Genomic DNA, 22,230 nt, shown 5'->3' with positions numbered 1-22,230 from the left:
AAGTTTTTTATATTGCTCAATAACTTCAAAATGAAGACATGATCAGAATTACTGTTTTGTCAATATCTGTGATTTTCTTTTTACCTTCTGATCAAGCACTCAAAAGAAGAGATGGGAATGTTCTCTGTGGATGAGGTCAATACCATATCTTATTTATGAGAGAAATACTGTCATGAACTTTAAAAGAGTTTACTATTTTCCAGGTTCTCATGTCAATTCAATCTCACAACAAAAGCCATTTGTCCCCGTCTTTAGATGTCAGATGCAGAAACTTCCAGTATACCATAGTGCTTCTCTTGAGTACAAATAATCGTGTATAATCATCTGGCCATAATAATCACTGTACTCTTTTACAGAAAAACAACTAAAAACCACAAATATGCTTTGGCATTGGCCTTTGCAATGGATGAAATCAACAGGAATCCTGATCTTTTACCAAATATGTCTTTGATTATAAGATACACTTTGGGCCGTTGTGATGGGAAAACTGTAATACCTACACCATATTTATTTCATAAAAAAACAAAAAGTCCTATCCCTAATTATTTCTGTAATGAAGAGACTATGTGTTCCTTTCTGCTTACAGGAACCCATTGGGAGGTATCTTTAAGTTTCTGGAAGTACCTGGACAGCTTTTTATCTCCACGTGTGAGTTATCATCGTCCAGGAATTCTTAACATCATGTCTCTTTGGAAGACTTTGATAGCTATTAAGAAAGTTAATGGATGTGGTTGGACTTATGCTTATGTCAATCTTGGTAGTTCCAGGATACTTACTATTCAGAAACATGATAGGCCTTCTGCTAAGGGCTACCACCAGAAGTAGAAAAATAGCAGCAAGACAGAATGGAAGAGGCCATGGAGAATTGAGTCTGGCATGGTGGTAGAAGGAATCTTATGCCTTGACTGACTGCCAGTCAGAGTGTTTCATTATTTATACCAATCTCAGAAAGCAGAGATTTGTTCACTCTGTTCAAAAATTTAAAGCATATTATTTCTGTCCCCCGATAGGAGTTATCTTTATCTTGGTTATAAGATTAAATTATCATTGGTAAACTATGAAATAATAGAATTATGGTGGTGTTATAAGTTTAGTCATCAGAGATAAACTGTGATGAAATCACAAAAATAAATTTTATCAACATTTTCTCTATAACCCAGCTTTTAAATATCTGGAGTTTTTTTTTTTTTTTTTGCAAAGGCATGAGATACCATTCTTAGCCTGGCTATTCATGACATTTTAGTGACTAGAAAGGATGAAAACTCCAATCCAGTATGTGGAGTTCGCCATTTGACTACCTGTGAGTGTATAACTAACTATTTAGATTCAGAATTTAAATTGGCATTAGATCTCTGACAAAGAATTCAGGCCCATACTGCTACAGCTATAATAAGTCATTTTCTTTAATAATATAATAATTCTATATCTCTGTGGAATTTATTGCTATGTCTTATCTTGTTTTGTTTTGTTTTGTTTTTTTAATTTTCGGTTGTTTCCATGTCATACGATAAAAGATTAGAACTTCACAAGTGAACTTCTCTAAGAAAGAGGGGTTATGGAAATCTGAGACATCATTCTTTCATATTTTTCTACACTATTATTTATCCATCATTATAAGACACTTTGTATGTAGGAGATAACTCCATCCAATCTAACTTTGTTTCTGTATGTTTTCCTCAAGAGGTACAACTTATGAGTCTGATTTATTTTGCCCTATAATTACCTGGATATATAGTAGGAAGAGTTTTTCTAATCTGATTTGCTGATAACACTCTTAGGCTGCCAAATCTAGTTTAATTTTTTACATTTACTTTGACCTTATTATCTGTTTCCTGAAGAGGCACATAGGCAGACATTGCCAGAATATTTCAGAAACTTAACCTAAAAAGGAGATTGCTGGCATTTTTAAGTGAGTCAAAACCTATAGTGTACAATGTTACCATCAAGTAGGGCAATATAAGACTATCTCTTGTGAATCCTTAGAAAGTTAGAATATCCAAAATATAAGATACAATCGGCAAAACACATGAACCTCAAAAAGAATGAAGACCAAAGAGTAGATACTTTGCCCCTTCTTAGAATTGGGAACAAAACACCCATGGAAGGAGTTACCAAAGGCTAAATCAGTATTATGAACAGGACTCTCATGTTCACTCTTAGAAATAATTCTGGATTACAGCATAAATACCTTTTTAAAAAATATTAATCAAATATCCCAAAATTGTAAAAGTATCAAAATCCCTTCAAATATTGAAAACATGGATATCAAGACAAAAACTGAAAGACAGAAAGGCAGATATTATAACATGCAAATACATTTTGTTACTTCTTGTCAAACAGCTATGCTTGCTATTCCCATTAGAAGTGGATGGGCCAGGCTTCCATGTTTGCACATTTGAATTAGAGATGAAACATCACAGGTAATCAACAGTTTGCAGGTAAATATGATTACAAGTGTTTTCAAGTGCACTACACCTCATGCTGCTCTCTGTGTTGTAGATCCTTCAGCTTACCTATGGACCTTTCAGTTCCATCTTCAGTGATGATGAACAATATCCCTATCTCTATCAGATGGCCCCAAAGGACACATCTCTAGCATTGGCAATGGTCTCCTTCATACTTTACTTTAGCTGGAACTGGATTGGCCTTGTCATTCCAGATGACGATCAAGGAAACCAATTTCTTTTAGAGTTGAAGAAACAGAGTGAAAACAAGGAAATATGCTTTGACTTTGTGAAAATGATCTCTGTTGATTATGTTTATTTAGAACCAGAAATTGAAATGTACTACAAACAAATTGTGATGTCATCCTCAAATGTTATTATCATTTATGAGGAAAAAGACAATTTCTTTGATTTGATCTTCAGAATGTGGGAACCTCCAGTTTTACAGAGAATATGGATCACCACAAAACAATGGAATTTCCCTACCAGTAAGAGAGACATAACTCATGGCACATTCTATGGATCACTTACTTTTCTACCCCACCATGGTGAGATTTCTGGCTTTAAAAATTTTGTACAGACATGGTTCAATCTCAGAAACAAAGATTTATATCTAGTAATGCCAGAGTGGAAATATTTTAAATATGAAGGCTCAGCATCTAACTGTAAAATACTGAAGAACAATTCATCTGATGCCTCATTTGATTGGCTAATGGAACAGAAGTTTGACATGACCTTTAGTGAGAATAGTCATAACATATACAATGCTGTGCATGCCATAGCCCATGCCCTCCATGAGATGAATCTGCAACAGGCTGATAATCAGGCAATAGACAATGGAAAAGGAGCCAGTTCTCACTGCTTGAAGGTAAAGTTTCTTCTGTTGGATGAGGTTTGGTGTCTTCAACTGCATAGCTATTTAGAGTCACTCAGATGCACAGACTTAAAGAAATAGGAAATATTTTCCAAAATAATAGGTTTCTGAATAATTTTCCTTAAAGAACGGCAGTCTAGAGATTGTTATGAATGTGAATGGAAAAAGAATTCATAGACTAGCAATGAAAATGGGTGGTTTTATAAAGAGCATGCAAATATCCATTAGCATACCCCTTCCAATATTGAATATAAACTGTCCTTACTCATTAATTTTCTCCGTGATGAGAATATGATTTTTATCTATATTTTTCAGTTATATGGAAAACATTTTAATAAATGGTCTCCAGTGATTCTGCCAAGAGTGTAGGCTGTGGAGAACATTGTGGCTTTCTGAGAGTAACTAAACAAGAAATAGTGTTGGTATTCAGTTCTGTCTGTAGAAAAGTGTTTATATGTGTGAGTGTATGTTTCTCACTGTGTATATGTATATTTTCTACTCTTTATGTATATCTGTGTTTATATTTGTGATATTTTCAACATACATGTTTATCTCTATATGAAAGTGGAAGTAAGCAACAAATTTTTTCTATGTATGAATTTCTTTAAGTGTGTTTGTTTATGTATGTGCATATGTTTCTTTGTGGTTTTGTCAGAGTAGGTTTCTTTGTGTACATTGTATGTATTTTGTGAGTGTTTATAAGTACTTATTCGGATTTGTACCTGCTTTGCTGTGTATGAGTCTGCCTATTTCTTCTTACTTGGCATGGACATTGCCTGCCATTTTGTATTTAGGTATGAGTATAAATTTCTCTGTGTCAATATCATTCATGGCTGGTGCTTATATATTTATGCCTCTCCCAGTATTTTGCTGTCAGTGTGTGTGTGTGTGTGTGTGTGTGTGTGTGTGTGTGTGTGTGTGTGTGTGTGGTTGTATGTGTGCCAGTGTAATATTTTGAGTGAGTTCATATATGTGTTTTCATTTGACTGAATGTATTTGTCTTTTATGGTCCTGAATATTTACACATGTTTCTCAACATGTATATACATTTGTTTGTAAATAAATGTATTGCTGTATTATGTGTGACTTAGAAAAGATGTGAGCCTTTCTCAAGATTAATGTGTGTGTGTGTGTGTGTGTGTGTGTGTGTGTGTGTGTGTGTGTGTTGCATACCTTTGTTTGGTTCTGCATTTTTCTCTGTGTTTCATATTCTTCACTGAGAGAACATAAATTATTGTAATATGATAATTTCATTTATCCAATTGCTTTGTTGTGATTTCTCTTTCTCTTTCTTTCTTTAAATACAGTTGCCTTTGCTATAAAATCAGAATGCATTTTATGGATTGAAGGAACTTTATATACATCATACTGCAATGCTTGTATTTTAGGTACACTCCTTTCTAAGAAAGACCCACTTCACTAATCCTCTTGGGGACAAAGTGATTATGAAACAAAGAGTAATAACGCAGGAAGACTATGACGTTTTTCATTTTGGGAATCTCTCACAACATCTTGGGATTAAGCTGAAGTTAGGAAAGTTCAGCCCATATTTTTCACATGGTCGACACTTTCACTTATACATAGACATGATTGAAGTGGCCACAGGAAGTAGAAAGGTGAGTGTATACTAACTTACTGGTTTGTTATACACAACAATAAACAGTGTCAAGTGGATTCATGGCAACATATTGAAATGAACAATTATGTCACATCAGAATCCAATTTCTAGTCTCCTGTATATTTTCTTTCATTTTTGACATTTTTACCAATTTTTGAAGATTTCAAACATGCATAAAATATAGCTTTGTTATATCAGGACCATTATCTGAAATTTAATAAAATACTGTTGTTCACCACTGATATTCTTTCCTTTAAATTTAACAAAATTTTCTTCATATAATTGCTCTTTTGACAATGTAATCTCGTCCCTTAATTAAACCTCTGGAACAGGTATTGATATGAGAGAGTCTAATATTAAAGTTATGAAATAACAAGAGTCATAATACCTAACCTTGTCATTATATCTAAAACTGTTTCCCATGTAATAAGAGGACACTCACCACATTCACTAATGAACACAACGATAGAAAATCATATTAACAGAAACATCACTTTTTAATAAATTGGAAGAATCCATTCATGTTTTTTGTAAGATGAACAGAAGGTCAAGGCAGCCTATAGACAGCACTAGAACAACAGAAAACGAAATGGCTATTAACACACCTCAAGTACAGCAAAAACAGCAATTAGACAAAAGCAACAAATAATTTTCCATTATGATTGAACATTTTTGTTAATGTTCTCTAAATGAAATCAAAGACAACAAGGCTGGTTTATTTTTTTTAGACATTCCTAAATTGCCTACAGTGGGTAGGAAGACACATTCATATACAAGAGGAGAACATTTCTTTCTTAAAAAAAATGGAGGAAAACGTTATAATGTTTAATAAGAGGGAAAAAGGTAATTGAAGAACTATACATTTGATAGGTATGTATGGAATAATACTTGACAAAAACACATAAAAAGGAACACAATACACAACAGAAAAATCATTCTCTGAGAACAGAGAGAATTTTTTTGAAATTATGATTGTTTTTGTTATTGAAAATTACTTGTTATCCTCACATAATGTATCCTAATTACAGTTTTCCTCCCTTCTATTGGGATGTGACCAATTGTCAGTTTTGCTGGCAAATGTATCATAGTTAATACACTTATTTCATTCCCAACACCTTTTCCATCAGATCCACTTTATGTCACTCATTAGAAAATAACAGGATTCTATAGGAGAATACTAAAATAAACAAGTTAAACAAAATCATAATAGGACAAAATTTGCATATCACATTATGGTAAGTAGTTGTATGAAATGGTGCTAGGGAAAAGACGAAGAAATCCTACCTCATACCTCATAGAATAGTAATAAGTGAAGCATGAGTTAGTGATAATGACAATTGAGTGATATTTATTCCCGGTTTAGTACTAAGAATACTTGATTTTTGAAACTATAATTTAAATTGTAAATTCTATAATCAGAACATATGGAATTATTGATGCCAATTATTTATTCCATATTTGCATTGAATAAGCATAATAAGATGCTCCTAAAAACTATTAATGTCAAACTGCAAAAGAAACTCCTTGGACAAAATCAAGTTATATGTCAATGGGAATTCTACATAAAAACCCTGAAATAGACTGTCCTTTTCAAAGCCAGCCAAAACACAAAAATCTGGTAGTCAAACACTGTTGGTATCTTCTTTTACCACTGATTAACCATAACATAATTCCCAAATACAAAGAACAGTAGGAAATTTTTGTGACTCACAAATGCTTTGTTCCTCTAGCTGGAAATTAATCTTATGTAAACTGAATGTCCTCAGGCCTTGGGAGCATAAGAATTATAATACAATCACATTGACATTTGATCCCAAATGAGACCAACTCATTGCTTCCACTTGACTATTCCATCTATTGTAGACAGGATTTTTGAGGTTTCTGGGATGAGACCAATTCTCCGTTTTGTTTGCTAATATATTAGAGTTAATATTCCTCAAAAACTGCTGATACTCCTGGATTGCTCATTCTTTCCCTACTTTGGATTTTTGTCAACTTCCTATCATTCACTCAGAAAATAATTATTTTTGGAGTTGTGCTTCTTATAACATATTTAGGAAGTACTACTTGACCATAAATGAGAGTTAGATACCCCTAATATGTGTCCATGTGTCACACTGCATGGACATATAAGCATCATTTATCAGAGTATACTTTAATATCTTATATGGAGAAACAGTAAGTAAATAGCAAGTTTATATATAGAGAAATTTATTATTTTTACCTTTGTGCCTGATATATAGTAGGACTTTTATAAAAAAAAATGCAATTATATTTCTAACATTCAACTGGTATACTTTTTAAAGAAGGCTAAAGGCAAAAAGAAACCTAGTTTTATTATCAGGGTTAATTTTCAAGTTGTATATCCTAACTCTTTCTTTATTTTGCACATTTAAAACTTCATTGCATGACCTACGCCAGGCAATGTAGGAATGGGGAATTATCTTTTGACATCATTCTTTCTCCAGACATTCTGAGCTCTTATTCTGAGCTTTCTCTACCCGAAGCATCGCAAAGTTTTTATCAGGTCGTCTTAAGTGGTGCTTTATGCTTAAGTTTTACTTCCCTATTGGACTTTTTCCCTTCAAGGTCACACTATAGTAGAGTGGTGCTCTAAAGAATGGTGATCTTGAGTTTTGTTACAAACTTCTATGTTAATTGTCAGCAAATGAACACACTAAGATTCATGTTTAAATAAGAAAGGTATAAAAATTAGTATTTTATAGCTCTATTCATGATGTAAAATTAGGCTAACAATTTTCAATAAGCATGACAATAGTCTGAATATAATAATATAAACTAACATATCTATAAGAACATATAAACTGATTATCGTTTGGCTCTTAAAAAACATTGATGCGTTTTGTTTTGTTTTTTGGTTTTTGTTTTGGGTTTTTGTTTTGTTTTGATTTTTTTTTTTTTTTTGAGACAGGGTTTCATTGTATAGTCCTGGCTGACCTGGAATTCACTCTGTAGATCATGCTGGCCATAAACTATGAAATCTGCCTGCCTCTTCTTCCCAAATGCCTCGGTTAAAGGCATGAACCATCACTGCCCAGCTGCCTTTAGCTTAATACAAGTATGACAAGTAAAGCCTTACTAATTAAAACTGCTTTTATATTACAGTTGTTTGTTATATTATTAGGGTTGAAGATTGAAATATACTCCCATTTTTATGGTGATTTTGTATTTGTGGATTTTTTCAATTTTATAAATTGGAGATTTCACTTATTTACATTTCAAATTTTGTCCCCTTTCACTATTTCCCTTCTGCAAATCCACTATGCCATCCCCCCTTACCCTGCTTCTATGAGGGTGCTCCCCTACCCACATACCCACTCTTGCTTCAGCACCCAAGCATTCATCTACACTGGGGAATCAAGCCTTCACAGGACCAAAGGACTCCCCTCCCATTGATGACAGATAGGGAGCTTTAACTACTTCAGTCCTTCCCCTAACACCTCCATTGGAGTCTCTGTGCACAGTCCAATGGTTGACTGTGAGCATCCACATCTGTATTGGTCAGGATCTGGCAGAGCCTCCTAGGAGACAGCTGTATCAGTCTCCTGTCCACAAGCACTTCTTGCCATCCACAATAGTGTCTGAGTTTGGTATCTGCATTTGTGATCGATCTTCAGGTGGGGCAGGCTGTGTATGGCCTTTAATTCAGTCTCTGATCTTCTCTTTGTCCCACTATTTCCAATAGATAGGAACAATTCTGAGTTAAAATTTTGTAGATGTGTGGGTGGTCCTATCCCTCAACTGGGAGCCATGACTAACCTCTGGCTATTGTCTCGACAGATTCTCCTTCCTGATTCTGGGATATTTCAGCTAATATCATCGCTGTACATCCTGGGATGCTCTTGATTTCCTGGCATCTGGGACTTTCTGGTTGCTACAAACAGTTCCCCGTCCCTAGTTGCTACACACCTCTGTTCAATTTCCTGACCTCTGTACAGATCTTCCACATTCTCTCATACCTGATTCTTCTCTTATTTTTCCCCTCCCACTATTCTCTTCCTCCAGGGAGAATTTATTCCAGGGATGCAAGTATAGTTCAATATCTGTAGATCCATTAATAGTAGTACACCACAAAATGTGGAATTACATTATTTTACAAAAACCTTCAGAAATGACTCTTAACCAAGTCCAACATTCATTTAGAGATAAAGAAACAAAAATAGTGATAGAACAGAAGGAACACTTATTGATATAAGAACACTTTCTTTCACAAAACTATTGACAATACTATAATAAATGAAGAGAAAGTTATTATCCATGAAAATCAGAAATGATATCAGGTTGTTTTTGTGATTCATGTTTTATCCAAGCACTTAGAAGCAGAGATCTGGAAATCTCTGTCTATTTCTTGACAGTCTGCCCTATATTGTGAGTACGAACCAGCCATGTGTGATATGAAACACTACCTTAAAATAAATTAACATAAAGTACAAATGTATGCCCACATTCCTTACTCTAACTCAAAATAGTCTTTCAAATATTACAAAGGGTTAACATACATTTAAAGAAAATGATGGGAGAAAAGAGAAAATGTGCCTTCATCTTCATTGGTAATGTTAGTGTACTTCATGGTAAGATCCTGTTTCAACAAAACCAAAAATATAGAAAGAATGCTTCACATCTTCAATTAAACTTAAACAATCTAATTTTTATCTGGATTTTTCCAGCATTTGAAGCCACTGTAGAGCATTTTGACATCATGGAACACTCCATATTCAAAGTCACTATACATTAACATATCATTTCCAACCATATTAAACCAGTGTCTGCATAGTCCACTGTTTTTTATATACAGTTTCTCATGCTTTGCAATAGTAATTTATTTGATGCCATATTTGTTATCTGTGACTTAAGGACATGTTTTTCCTGTTTCAAATTTTTTCAAATACTACCTTGCTTCTCTGCTGCTTTAATCAAACTTTGATAATAAGCATAGTGAGAAGGAAGGTTTGATTTGAGATATGGCTTATAGTCCTAGAAAAACAAGTGTGGATATCTGGAAACTGGAACTAAAGAATAGATCTTAAAAGAAGACTACTTACTGGCCCAACTGCCCACAGTGAGATGGGCACTCCTATATCAGTTACCAATTAAGAAAATGCTTAAAAGATATGAGGACAGGCTAGTGTTGGCTGAGAGAATATCTCAGTTAAGTTCCCTCTGTCTGTTCAGAGCACTTAGTACTAAAATGAACACAATTAACTAAAAAACAACAGGTTGCTACTTCTGTAGTTTTTACACACAGCTCAAAAATCAGCTGTTTTTCCTGAATTACTAGACACTCAGAAACTATACAACATTTCTTAAATGCATTTCCAATATTCATATCTGGCCATTAAATAATGGACATAGGGAAATGTCAATCAGATAGTGTGCAAAAAAGGAGCTTATTGAAATCTTAAAGTACTAATATAAAACATAAAATAAATATATAAGACTCATTATCAGTATATGTCTAATTTTTTCTCAGATGCCATCCTCTGTGTGCAGTGCGGAATGTAGTCCTGGATTCAGAAGATTGTGGAAGGAGGGAATGGCAGCCTGCTGTTTTGTTTGCAGCCCCTGCCCTGAAAATGAAATTTCTAATGAGACAAGTGAGTTTTTGCTGCTCTGATAAATACTACAAATATGGATTTCTTTTGGACCACACTGGGATGATGAACTCAACTCAAAGGAAACTGCAGATATAAAATATATTAGTTATCAAATTTACTAGTTTTAGATATAAACATCGTTAACAAAATCTTGCAAAAACAAACAAACATATCTTGTGGCTTAACCCTCATATTGACTTATTGCAAATTCATGGAAGATTATATCTCACAAAGAAATACTTTAGAAAATATAATTGCAATTTGCAGGAATTCTGCACAAGAATTTCCAAATAAATAATCTATTGTAAAACTACATTTACATTAGATTTTAGTCACAATAGGAGCCCATGAAGAACTGAATATAATATCTAATCTACTGGATTAGCTCATGAGACTGCTAGGGGCAAAATCTATTTTCTCTGTAAGATTAATATAGAAGACAAAAAATTGCAAATATATGAGAAAATGCTAAGTATGCACTATTAAGAGGACCATGAAGCATCTTTTAGCACAAAGTATCTACAGAGATAATTTTTTCCTTCAGTGCTAAAATTAGTGCATCTCATGAACAATAACCAGAATTTTGATTCATTATTGCCAGATGAGGAAACTTCTTAGGGCTTATTTCATTAACATTTCCTGCTATTCAAACATAAGCATTATATTTCCACTCTATTCAAACTTCTTCACATGACTTGTTACAGGAATCACTTAAATTCAATAATGCAAGTGCTACTTTGGCATGAACACACACATATCAATATTTACACATACACACAGCCGATCTGTTTAATTTAGTGTAGTTTCTATGTCAAGGAGTTTGAGCTTGTGAATTCTTGAGTAGCTATTATACTTGTCCCAGTAGAGGGCAGAATTTCAATGTGTCACAGGGAATAAATATATAAAATAGTCAGTGATCTCAGAAAACAGTGAGTGTAGGGTTTTGAAGTTCTAAAATAGACCCGAACACATTGTGGTTTATGAATGTATCTTCTCTGAATTAAATAATCTACTTGATATCAAAATAGAAATAAAAATGGCTTAGGAAATTTTTGCTTTCTGATAACATTATTTTTTATTTTTTACATTCCATATTCTATTCCCCACGCCCCCATACCCCATCCAATATATCACATTCCACACCTCTTCCCCACCCCAACTGTCTTCACGTTGATCCCCCCCATCCTCCAACCCACCTGACCTCTAAACTCCCTGTGACCTCCAGGCTTTTGAGTATTAGGTGCATCATTTCAGTATGATCACAGACATGGAAGTCCTCTACTGTATATGAATTGAGGGACCCATATCAGCTGGTGTATGCTGTGTGTTTGATGCTCCAGTGTCTGAGAGATCTCTGCAGTCCAGTTTAATTGAGAGAGCTGGTCTTTCTGCAAAATCGCCTTTCCCCTCAGCTACTTTCAGCCTTCCCTAATCCAGGGGTTAGTTGCTTCTCTCCATATCTTGGTTGCAAATAACTGTATTTAGGAGGGCAGTCATGATAGATCCTTTTTGTTAGTGCTCCATAGCTTCAGTAAAATGTGAGGCCATAGGACCTCCTCTTGACCTAGATCCCACTTTGGTCCTGTCATTGGACATTCTTTTCCTGAGGCTCCTCTCCATTTCATCCTTGCATTCAGACAGGAACAAATATGGGTCAGAGATGTGACTATGGGATGGGAATCCCATCACTCACTTGATGTCCTGTCTTATCGCTGGAGGTGGGCTCTGTACATTCCCTCTATCTACTGTAGTACATTTCATCTAGGGTCTCTGACCTCCCAAGTCTCTGGAGCATTTTGGTGGGTCCACCCACCCTCCTATTACCTGAGGTTAACTGTTTATATTCTTTATACTGGTCCTCAAGGCCTGGTTCCCCTGTCACGCCCACACTCCACAAACCCCTTTCTAATAACATCATAAATGATACAAAATGTTAACTAGACAAAGAAAAAATTGCTTGGTTTTATTTCCGTTAAATCTTTATGAATATTATGGATTGAAAGCAATGCTCAGCAGCAATATCCTTCACATTACATTCTCAGCATCAAAGACAGCATTGCAATGTTTCTCTCATTACCCTTACTTGAAATACCTTGTCAATAAAATTTCTAAATCAGACCTAACTAAGCTTTCCTTTGGAAATCAGATATGGATCAATGTGTGAATTGTCCAGAATACCAATATGCCAATACAGAACAGAACAAATGTATTCAGAAAGGTGTCACCTTCCTTAGCTATGAAGACCCTTTGGGGATGGCACTTGCCTTAATGGCCTTCTGTTTCTCTGCATTCACAGCTGTGGTACTTTGTGTCTTTGTGAAGCATCATGACACTCCTATTGTGAAGGCCAATAACAGAATCCTCAGCTACATATTATTGATATCACTCATGTCCTGTTTTCTGTGCTCATTTTTCTTCATTTGTCATCCTAACAGAGCCACCTGTGTCTTACAACAAATCACATTTGGAATTGTATTCACTGTGGCTGTTTCCACAGTTCTGGCCAAAACAGTCACTGTGGTTCTCGCTTTCAAAGTCACAGACCCAGGGAGAAGATTGAGAAACTTCGTGGTATCAGGGACACCCAACTACATTATTCCCATATGTTCCCTACTCCAGTGTGTTCTATGTGCAATCTGGCTAGCAGTTTCTCCTCCCTTTGTTGATATTGATGAACACACTCTCCATGGCCACATCATCATTGTGTGCAACAAGGGCTCAGTTACTGCATTCTACTGTGTCCTTGGATACTTGGCCTGCCTGGCACTGGGAAGCTTCACTTTGGCTTTCTTGGCCAAGAATCTGCCTGACACATTCAATGAAGCCAAGTTCTTGACCTTCAGCATGCTAGTGTTCTTCAGTGTCTGGGTCACCTTCCTCCCTGTCTACCACAGCACCAAGGGCAAGGTCATGGTTGCTGTGGAGATCTTCTCCATCTTGGCATCCAGTGCAGGGATGCTTGGATGTATTTTTGCACCCAAGATTTATATCATTTTAATGAGACCAGAGAGAAATTCTACCCAAAAGATCAAAGAGAGAAATTCTACCCAAAAGATCAAAGAAAAATCATATTTCTGAACGAATAATTCAGGAATTGTGTCAAACGTAAAATTGGTACATACCCACCAAATATTGGGTTATAGTGAATGTGTCTAGTTTTAGAATCACTCTCACTGGTTGCTCTAGGGATATCATGAAATATCATATCTACTGAACTTCTGTGTAGAGTCATCAAATCTTGCACTCATTCACTTGCTTCATTTCCTCTTACAGAACTAAACTCTCTAATTATTACAATTTTATTCATCATTTTGCTTTCATGGAGATTTCCCCATGGTAACTTACAAATAAAAAGTTTGATAAGGCAGTTGAATTCATCATTTTGTGTAGAAAAATGAGATCCAAGACACACAGGGTTACACATGGAAACCATCTACCAAATCATATAATCAATTAGAAACACAGACTAACTAAATAATCAGCAAAGATGAAATCAGAATATATTTTCTGATTTCCAGTAGGAGCACACACATAACAAAATACTGCCTATTTTTTCAGCTGTTCTTCAAGCTATTGGCCAATAGTCTAAGGAGGAAATATTCCTTTTCTGCTGTCAAATACAAATATATTATATCGAACACTGGAAATCAGCCAGGGGCCCCTGTGGATGAATTGGGAATAGTTGCAAGAAGCAGAGGAGGAGGACAACCCATAGAAACACAAGCAGTCTCATCAAACCTGGACAAGCAAGATCTCTCAGACATTGAGCCTCTAACCAGAGATCATACACTAGCTGATGTGAAGCCCCCAACAAATATGCAGCATAAGACTGCCTGGTCTAGCATCAGTGGGAGAGACACACCTAACCCCAGAGAGACTTAAGTCCCCAGGGATTGGGAAGGGCTGGGCGTTGGGGAGGTAGAGATATCATCTTGGAGATGGGGGAAGAGTTTTTAGATGAGGAAGTGTCAGGGGGCAAACAGGAGGGGGATAACCACTAGACTGTAAAAAAATATTGAGTAATAATAAATAAAAAATGAAATGAAATAAGCTTGTAGCTATGTCAACATGCTATTCATATTGTAGTTATGGAAGGGATAGGTAAAACTACTGACATTTGCATGAACCTAATTTCTTTCAGAGATTTCCCTCTATGTGCAGTTCTGATTGAGGTCCTGGCCTCAGAAAATTCTGGAAAACTGAATGAGAGCCAGATGCTTTAATTATGCTGCTTTCTAGAAAACAACATTTTCAAAAGGACAATTGAGTGTTTGTGGCTACACTAAATATTTCACATTTATCAATTCTCTTCCCATAAAGGGAACCAAATGGGTCTAAAATGCATTACCAAAAACAACCACTTCCCTCAGTCAGTCTTCATGGAAATATGATCATTAGCACTGTCCCTTTAAGGAACACATTCTTCATTAACATTCACATTTTACTTATTGAAAATTCGTGGAAGATGGCATTGTTTCAAAGAAAGATTTGATATTCACACTACAGTATGATGGAATTCTTCACGAATTTATTCTTTTATAATTTTTTTTATTTTTTAATTAGATATTTTCTTTATTTGCATTTCAAATGCTATCCCAAAAGTCCCCTGTACCCTCCCCCGCCCTGCTCCCCAACCCATCCACTCCTGCTTCCTGACCCTGGCATTTTCCTCTACTAGGGAATATAATCTTCATAAGACCAAGGGCTTCTCCTCCCAATGATGGTTGAGTAGCCCATCTTCTGCTAAATATGCAGCTAAAGACATGAGCTCTGCGGGTACTGGTTAGTTCATACAGTTGTTCCTCCTATAGAGTTGCAGACCCCTTTAGTTCCTTGGGTACATTCTCTAGCTCCTCCATTGGGAGCCCTATGTTCCATCCAATAGATGACACTGAGCATCCACTTCTGGATTTGCCAGGCACTGGTAGAGCCTCACAAGAGACAGCTATATCAGGGTCCTGTCAGAAACTGTTGTTAGCATAGGCAATAGTGTCTTATAAAAATTTACTATCTTATATGATATACATAAATATTTAATATAAAAATTATATAAATATATACTTCTATAATTATATAATTATAATATATAATATATAAAATTATAATATACAAGTAATATAAAATATATATAAATGTATAAAGTCATATATACAATATATATATACTAAAGTCTTATATAATATATATACACATTTAATATAAAAATAATATGAATATATAATTACATAATATATAATATATACCCTATTTAAAGTATGATATAGAAATAATATAAATATATAATATTAATATATAATGTATAATATATAAATATGTGTTTATATATATATAATAAATAGTGTCTTATAAAACCATAAAAAACACTAAAACTTGTAGTGGAGAATGTGGGGAAAAACCTCGAAGATATGGGTCCAGGGGAAAAATTCCTGAACAGAACAGCAGTGGCTTATGCTGTAACATCAAGAATTGACAAATGAGACATCATAAAACTGCAAAGCTTCTGTTAGGCAAAGTATGTTAGTAAGACAAAACAGCAACAAACAGATTGGGTGTCAGAGACCATCCCGTGAGAAAGTGAGCCCTTCACAATCTCCCTAACAGGCCAAATGGCCTTGTACTAAGAGCTGGAAGTGACTTAAGACTTCTTTCATGATTTGGACACCTCCATTTCTAAAATTCACATGACTTGATATCTAAAATTTGGGGATAATTTTTGATACATGACATATAGAATGTGATGAATGCTGTATTTGGTATTAATAAACACATTCAGTTTATTTCGCTGAATTGTAATGGGTGGAAACATTATTGCACATTTATTCAAATTGTGTTGTAAACTACAAAACCAATATTACCCTAAAGATTTTTGTTTACCTTTGGCTACATATAAATGAGAGACTGATAGATTTAGCCTGTAATCATTTGTAAGGAAATCAATGTCTTTAAAGGACATTTGTGGCCAGTATGATTGATAAGGAGTTAAATCCCTTAACATTAAATATGATGAACTGAGTCCTTCCTCAGGTTATTATACAACTGTTATAAAATTATTACATTTTTATTAGATATTTTCTTTATTTACATTTCGAATATTATCCCTATCCTAGCTTACACTCCAAAAATTCCCTATACACTGCTATCTCCCCCTGCTTCCCATTCCACCCACCCATGCTTCCTGGCCCAGACATTCCCCTACACTGGGGCAAAGAACCTTCCCAGGACCATGAGACTCTCCTCCCATGGATGACTGAACAGGACATCCTCTGCTACATATGCACACACGAATCCTTCCCTGTGTTTTCTTTGATTGGTGGTTTAGTCCCAGGGAGCAGTGGGGTTACTGGTTAGTTCTTATTGTTGTTCCTTCTAGGGAGCTGTAAACCTCTTCAGTTCCTTGGGTACTAACTCTGGCTCCTTCAATTAGGAACCCTGTACTCTGTCTAATGGAAGACTGTGAACACCCACTTCTGTATTAGTCAGGCACTGGCAGAGCCTCTCAGAGGACAGCTATATCAGGCACCTGTCAGCAAGCACTTGTTGGAATCTGCCATAGTGTCTGGCATAGGTGGTTGTTTATGGGATAGATCCCCGGGTGGCGCAGTATCTGGATGGTATCTGATTCAAACTATGTCTCTGTAACTCCTCCCATGGGTATTTTGTTCCACATTCTAAGAAGGATCAAAGTATCCACGCTTTGGTCTTCCTTCTTCCTGAATTTCATATGTATTGCAAATTGTATCTTGGGGATTGTGAGCTTCTGAGATAATAGCCACTTATCAGTGAGTTCATATCAAGTGAGTTCTTTTGAGATATGGTTACCTCACTGAAGATGATATCCTCCAAAGCCATCCATTTGTCTGAGAATTACATGAATTCATTGTTTTTAATAGCTGAGTATCCATTATGTAAATGAACCACATTTTCTGTATCCATTCCTCTGTTGAGGGGCATCCGGGTTCTTTCCATCTTCTGGCTATAATAAATAAGGCTTCTATGAACATAGTGGAGGATGTGTCCTTATTACAAGTTAGAACATCTTCTAGATATATGCCCAGGGGAGGTATTAATGGATCCTCTGATAGTACTATGTCTGCCAATTTTCTGAGGAACTACCAGACTGATTTCCAGAGTGGTTATGCCAGCTCGCAATCCCATCAGCAATGAAGGAGTGTTCCTCTTTTACTGCATCCTCGCCAGCATCTGCTATCACCTGAATTTTTGATCTTAGCCATTCTGACTAGTGTGATGTGGAATCTCAGGGTTATTTTGATTTGCATTTCCCTGGGGATTAAGGATGGTGAACATTTTTTACCTGCTTCTCAGCCATTCGGTATTCCTTAGTTGAGAATTCTTTGTTTAGCTCTGTCTATACTCCATTTTTTATTGGGGTTATTTGGTTTTCTGGAGTCCAGCTTCTAGAGTTCTTTATATATATTGGATATTAGCCCCCTATCAGATTTAGGATTGGAAAGATCTTTTCCCAATCTGTTTGTTGCTGTTTTATCTTACTGACATACTTTGCCTAACAAAAGCTTTGCAATTTTATGAGGTCTCATATGTCAATTCTGGATCTTACAGCACAAGCCATTTCTGTTGTTCAGGATTTTCCCCCTGTGCCAATATCTTCGAGACTCTTCCCTACTTTCTCCTCTATAAGGTCATTGTCTCTGATTTTATATGTAGTTCCTTGATCCACTTAGACTTGATCTTTGTACAAAGAGATAAAAATGGATTAATTCACATTCTTCTACATGACAACTTACAGTTGTACCAGTGCCATTTGTTCAAAACGCTGTCTTATTTCCACTGGATGACTGTAGCTCCTTTGTTAAAGATTAAGTAACCATAGATGTGTGAGTTCATTTCTGTGTCTTCAATTCTATTCCACTTATCTACATGTCTATTTTGAGACCAGTGCCATGCAGTTTTTAATCACAATTGCTCTGTAGTACAGCTTGAGGTCACTCATGGTGATTCCACAAGAGGTTCTATTATAGTTGAAAATAGTTTTTGCTGTCCTCATTTTTTTTGGTTGTTTGTTTGTTTGTCTTTGTTTTGTTTTGTTTTGTTTTTGTTATTCCAGATGAATTTGCAATTGCCCTTTCTAACTCTGAAGAATTGAGTTGGAACTTGATGTGAATTGCATTGAATCTGTAAATTGCTATTGACAAGATAGCCATTTTTAGTATATCAATTCTGCCAATTCATGAACATGGAAGATCTCCATCTTCTGAGATCATCTTTGATTTCCTTCTTCACAGACTTGAAGTTTGTATCATGCAGATCTTGAGTTCCTTAAGTAGAGTCACACAAAGGTATTTTATATTATTTGTGACTATTTTGAAGGGTGTTGTTTCCCTACTTTCTTTCTCAGCCTATTTATCTTTGTGTAGAAAAGGCCACTGATTTGTTTGAGTTAATTTTAGATCTAGCTACTTCACTGAAATTGTTTATCATCTTTATGCGTTCTCCAGTTGAATTTTGGGGGTCATTTATAAATGTGATCATGTCATCTGCAAACAGTGATATTTTGACTTCCCCCTTTCCCAATTGTACCCCTTTAATATCCTTTTGCCGTCCAATTGCTCTGGCCTGGACTTCAAGTGCTATATTGAATAGGTAGGGAGAGAGTGGACAGCCTTGTCTAGTGATTGATTTTAGTGGCATTGCTTCAAGTTTCTCTCCATTTAGTTTGATGTTGACTACTGGTTTGCTCTATAATACTTTTATTATGTTTAGGGATGGGCGTTGAATTCCTGATATTTCCAAGACATTTATCATGAATGAATGTGTGTTGGATTTTGTCAAATACATCTCAGCATCTAAGGAGATGATAATGCTGTTTTTGTCTTAGAGTTTGTTTATATCACAGGTTACATTGATGGATTTCTGTATATTGAATCATCCCTGCATCACTGGGATGAAGCCTAATTGATCATGATGTATGATCATTTTGATGTGTACTTGGATTCTATTTGCAAGAATTTTATTGAGTAATTTTGCATTGATATTCATATGGAAAATTGGTGTGATGTTCCCTTTCTTTGTTTTGTCTCTCTGTGGTTTAGGTATCAGAGTAATTGTGGCTTCATAGAATGAATTGGATGGAGTACCATGAAATTAGGTCCATTTTGAAAGTATGACACAACTCTGCACTAAACCCATCATGTCCTTGGTTTTATTTTCCTTGGGAGACTAATGAATGTTTCTATTTCTTTTGGTGATATGGGAACATTTATATTGTTAATTTGATCCTCATTTAACTTTGGTATCTGGTATGTATCTATAAAATTGTCCATTTCATCCAAGTTTTCCAGTATTGTTGAGTATAAGCTTTTGTTAAAGGATCTGATGATTTTTTTTATTTCCTCAGATTCTGTTATTATGTCTCCCTTTTCATTTCTGATTCTCTCAATTAGGATACTGTCCTGTGCCCTCTAGTTAGTCTGGCTAATGGTTTATATATGTTGTTGATTTTCTCTAAGAATTATCTTCTGGTTTCTTGATTCTGTGTATCGTTCTGCTAGTTTCTATGGAGTTGATTTCAGCCCGATTTTGATTATTTTCTGATGTCTGTTCCTCTTGGGTGAATTTGCTTCCTTTTGTTCTAGAGTTTTTAGGAGTTCTTTTTTGCTCTCTGCAGTTTTTTTTTTCCCAGCACTCAGAGCTATTAGTTTTTCTCTTAGGATTTCTTTCATTGTGTCTGATAAGTTTGGATATCTTGTGGTTTCCTTTTCCATTAGACTCTAAATATATTAATTTCTTACTTTATTTCTTCCTTGACAAAGTTATCATTGAGTAGAGTGTTGTTCAGCTTCCATGAGAATGTGGGATTTCTATTATTTATGTTGTTATTGCAGATTAGCCTTTTTCTATAGTGATCTGATAGGATGCATGAGATTATTTCAATATATTTTATATACTGAGGCCCGTTTGGTGACTGATTATATGGTCAGTGTTGCAGAAAGTACCATGAGGTGCTGAGAAAAGGCTATATCCTGATGTTTTAGGATAAAATGTTCTATAGATATCAGTTAAATCCATTTGTTTCATAACGTCTGTAAGTTTCACTGTGGCTCTGTTTAGTTTCTGTTTCCAGGATCTGTACATTGATGAGAGTGGGTATTGAAGTCTCCCACTATTATTGTGTGTGGTGCAATGTGTATTTTGAGCTTTACCAAAGTTTCTTTAATGAATGTGGATGCCCTTGCATTTGGAGCACAGATGTTCAAAATTGAGAGTTCATCTTGGTAAATTTTACCTTTGATGTGTATGAAGTGTCCCTCCTTATCTTTTTTGATGATGTTAGGATGAAAGTCCACTTTATTCGATATTAGAGTGGGAACTCAAGCTTGTTTCTTCAGACCGCTTGCATGGAAAATAGTTTCCAGCCTTTTACTCTGAGGTAGTGTCTGTCTTTGTCACTGAGGAAGATTTCCTGTATGCAGCAAAATGTTGGGTCCTGTTTGTGTAACCAGTCTGTTAGTCTACATCTTTTTATTAGGGAACTAAGTCCATTGATATTAAGAGATAAAGAGGAAAAGGCATTGTTCCTTCCTGTTTTTATTGTTGTTAAAGTTGAGATTCTGTTCTTGTGGCTGTTTTTTTTAGGTTTGTTGAAAGATTATTTTCTTGCTTTTTCTAGAGAATAGTTTCCCTTCTTGTGTTGGAATTTTCCCTTTATTGTCCTTGAAAATGCTGGATTTGTGGAAAAATATTGTGTAAATTTTTTTGGTCATGGAATACCTTGGCTTCTTCATCTATGATAGTTGAGAGTTTTGCTGGTCATAGTAACCTGGGGCTGGCATCTGTGCTCCTTTAGGTTCTGTATGAAAGCTGCCCAGGATCTTCTAGCTTTAATAATTTCTGGGGAGAAGTCAGGTGTAATTCTGATTGGTCTACCTTTATATGTTGACCTTTTTCCCTTACTGCTTTTAATATTCTTTCTTTGTTTTGTGCACTTGGTGTTTTGATTATTATGTGAAAAGAGGAATTTATTTTCAGGTCCATTCTATTTGGTGTTCTGTAGGCTTCTTGTATGTTCATAGGATCTTTTCCTTTATGTTGGGGAAGTTTTCTTTTATAATTTTGTTGAAGATATTTACTGGCCCTTTAAGTTGGAAATCTTCCTTCTCATCTATACCTATTATCCTTAGGTTTGGTCTTCTCATTGTGTCCTAATTTCCTGGAAGTTTTGGGTTAGGACCTCTTTGCTTTTCTCATTTTATTAGATTGTCATGTCAATGTTTTCTATGGTATCTTCTGTACCTGAGGTTCTCTCTTCTATCTCTTGTATTCTGTTTTCTTTGCATCTATGGCTCCTGAATTGTTTTCTTATGTTCTGTTTCCAGAGTTGTCACTCTTTGTGATTTCTTTATTGTTTCTACTTCCGTGTTTAGGTACTGGATGGTTTGGTTCAATTCTTTCACCCATTTGGATGTATTCTCTTGTATTAATTTAAGGGAGTTATTTATGTCCTTGTTATAGTCCTCCATCATCACCATGAAAAGTGACTTTAGATCCATATCTGGCTTTTCTGCTGTGATGGTTTTTACAGGATTTGCTATGGTGGCAGCGTTGGGTTCTGATGATGCAAAGTAACCTTGGTTTCTCTTACTTCTATTATTATGCTTGCCTCCTGACATCTGATTATCTCAGGTGCTCCATGACTTGGATATA

General features: G+C 35.4%; 1 pseudogene; it reads left to right on the top strand.

Annotated features, from left to right (window-relative positions):
- Gm3978 (predicted gene 3978) lies at window positions 345-13,629 on the top strand (annotated as a pseudogene).

Source organism: Mus musculus, chromosome 7, assembly GCF_000001635.26.
Source record: "Mus musculus strain C57BL/6J chromosome 7, GRCm38.p6 C57BL/6J".
In the NCBI taxonomy this organism is placed as follows: domain Eukaryota; kingdom Metazoa; phylum Chordata; class Mammalia; order Rodentia; family Muridae; genus Mus; species Mus musculus.
This window is presented reverse-complemented; position numbering and strand designations above follow the sequence as displayed.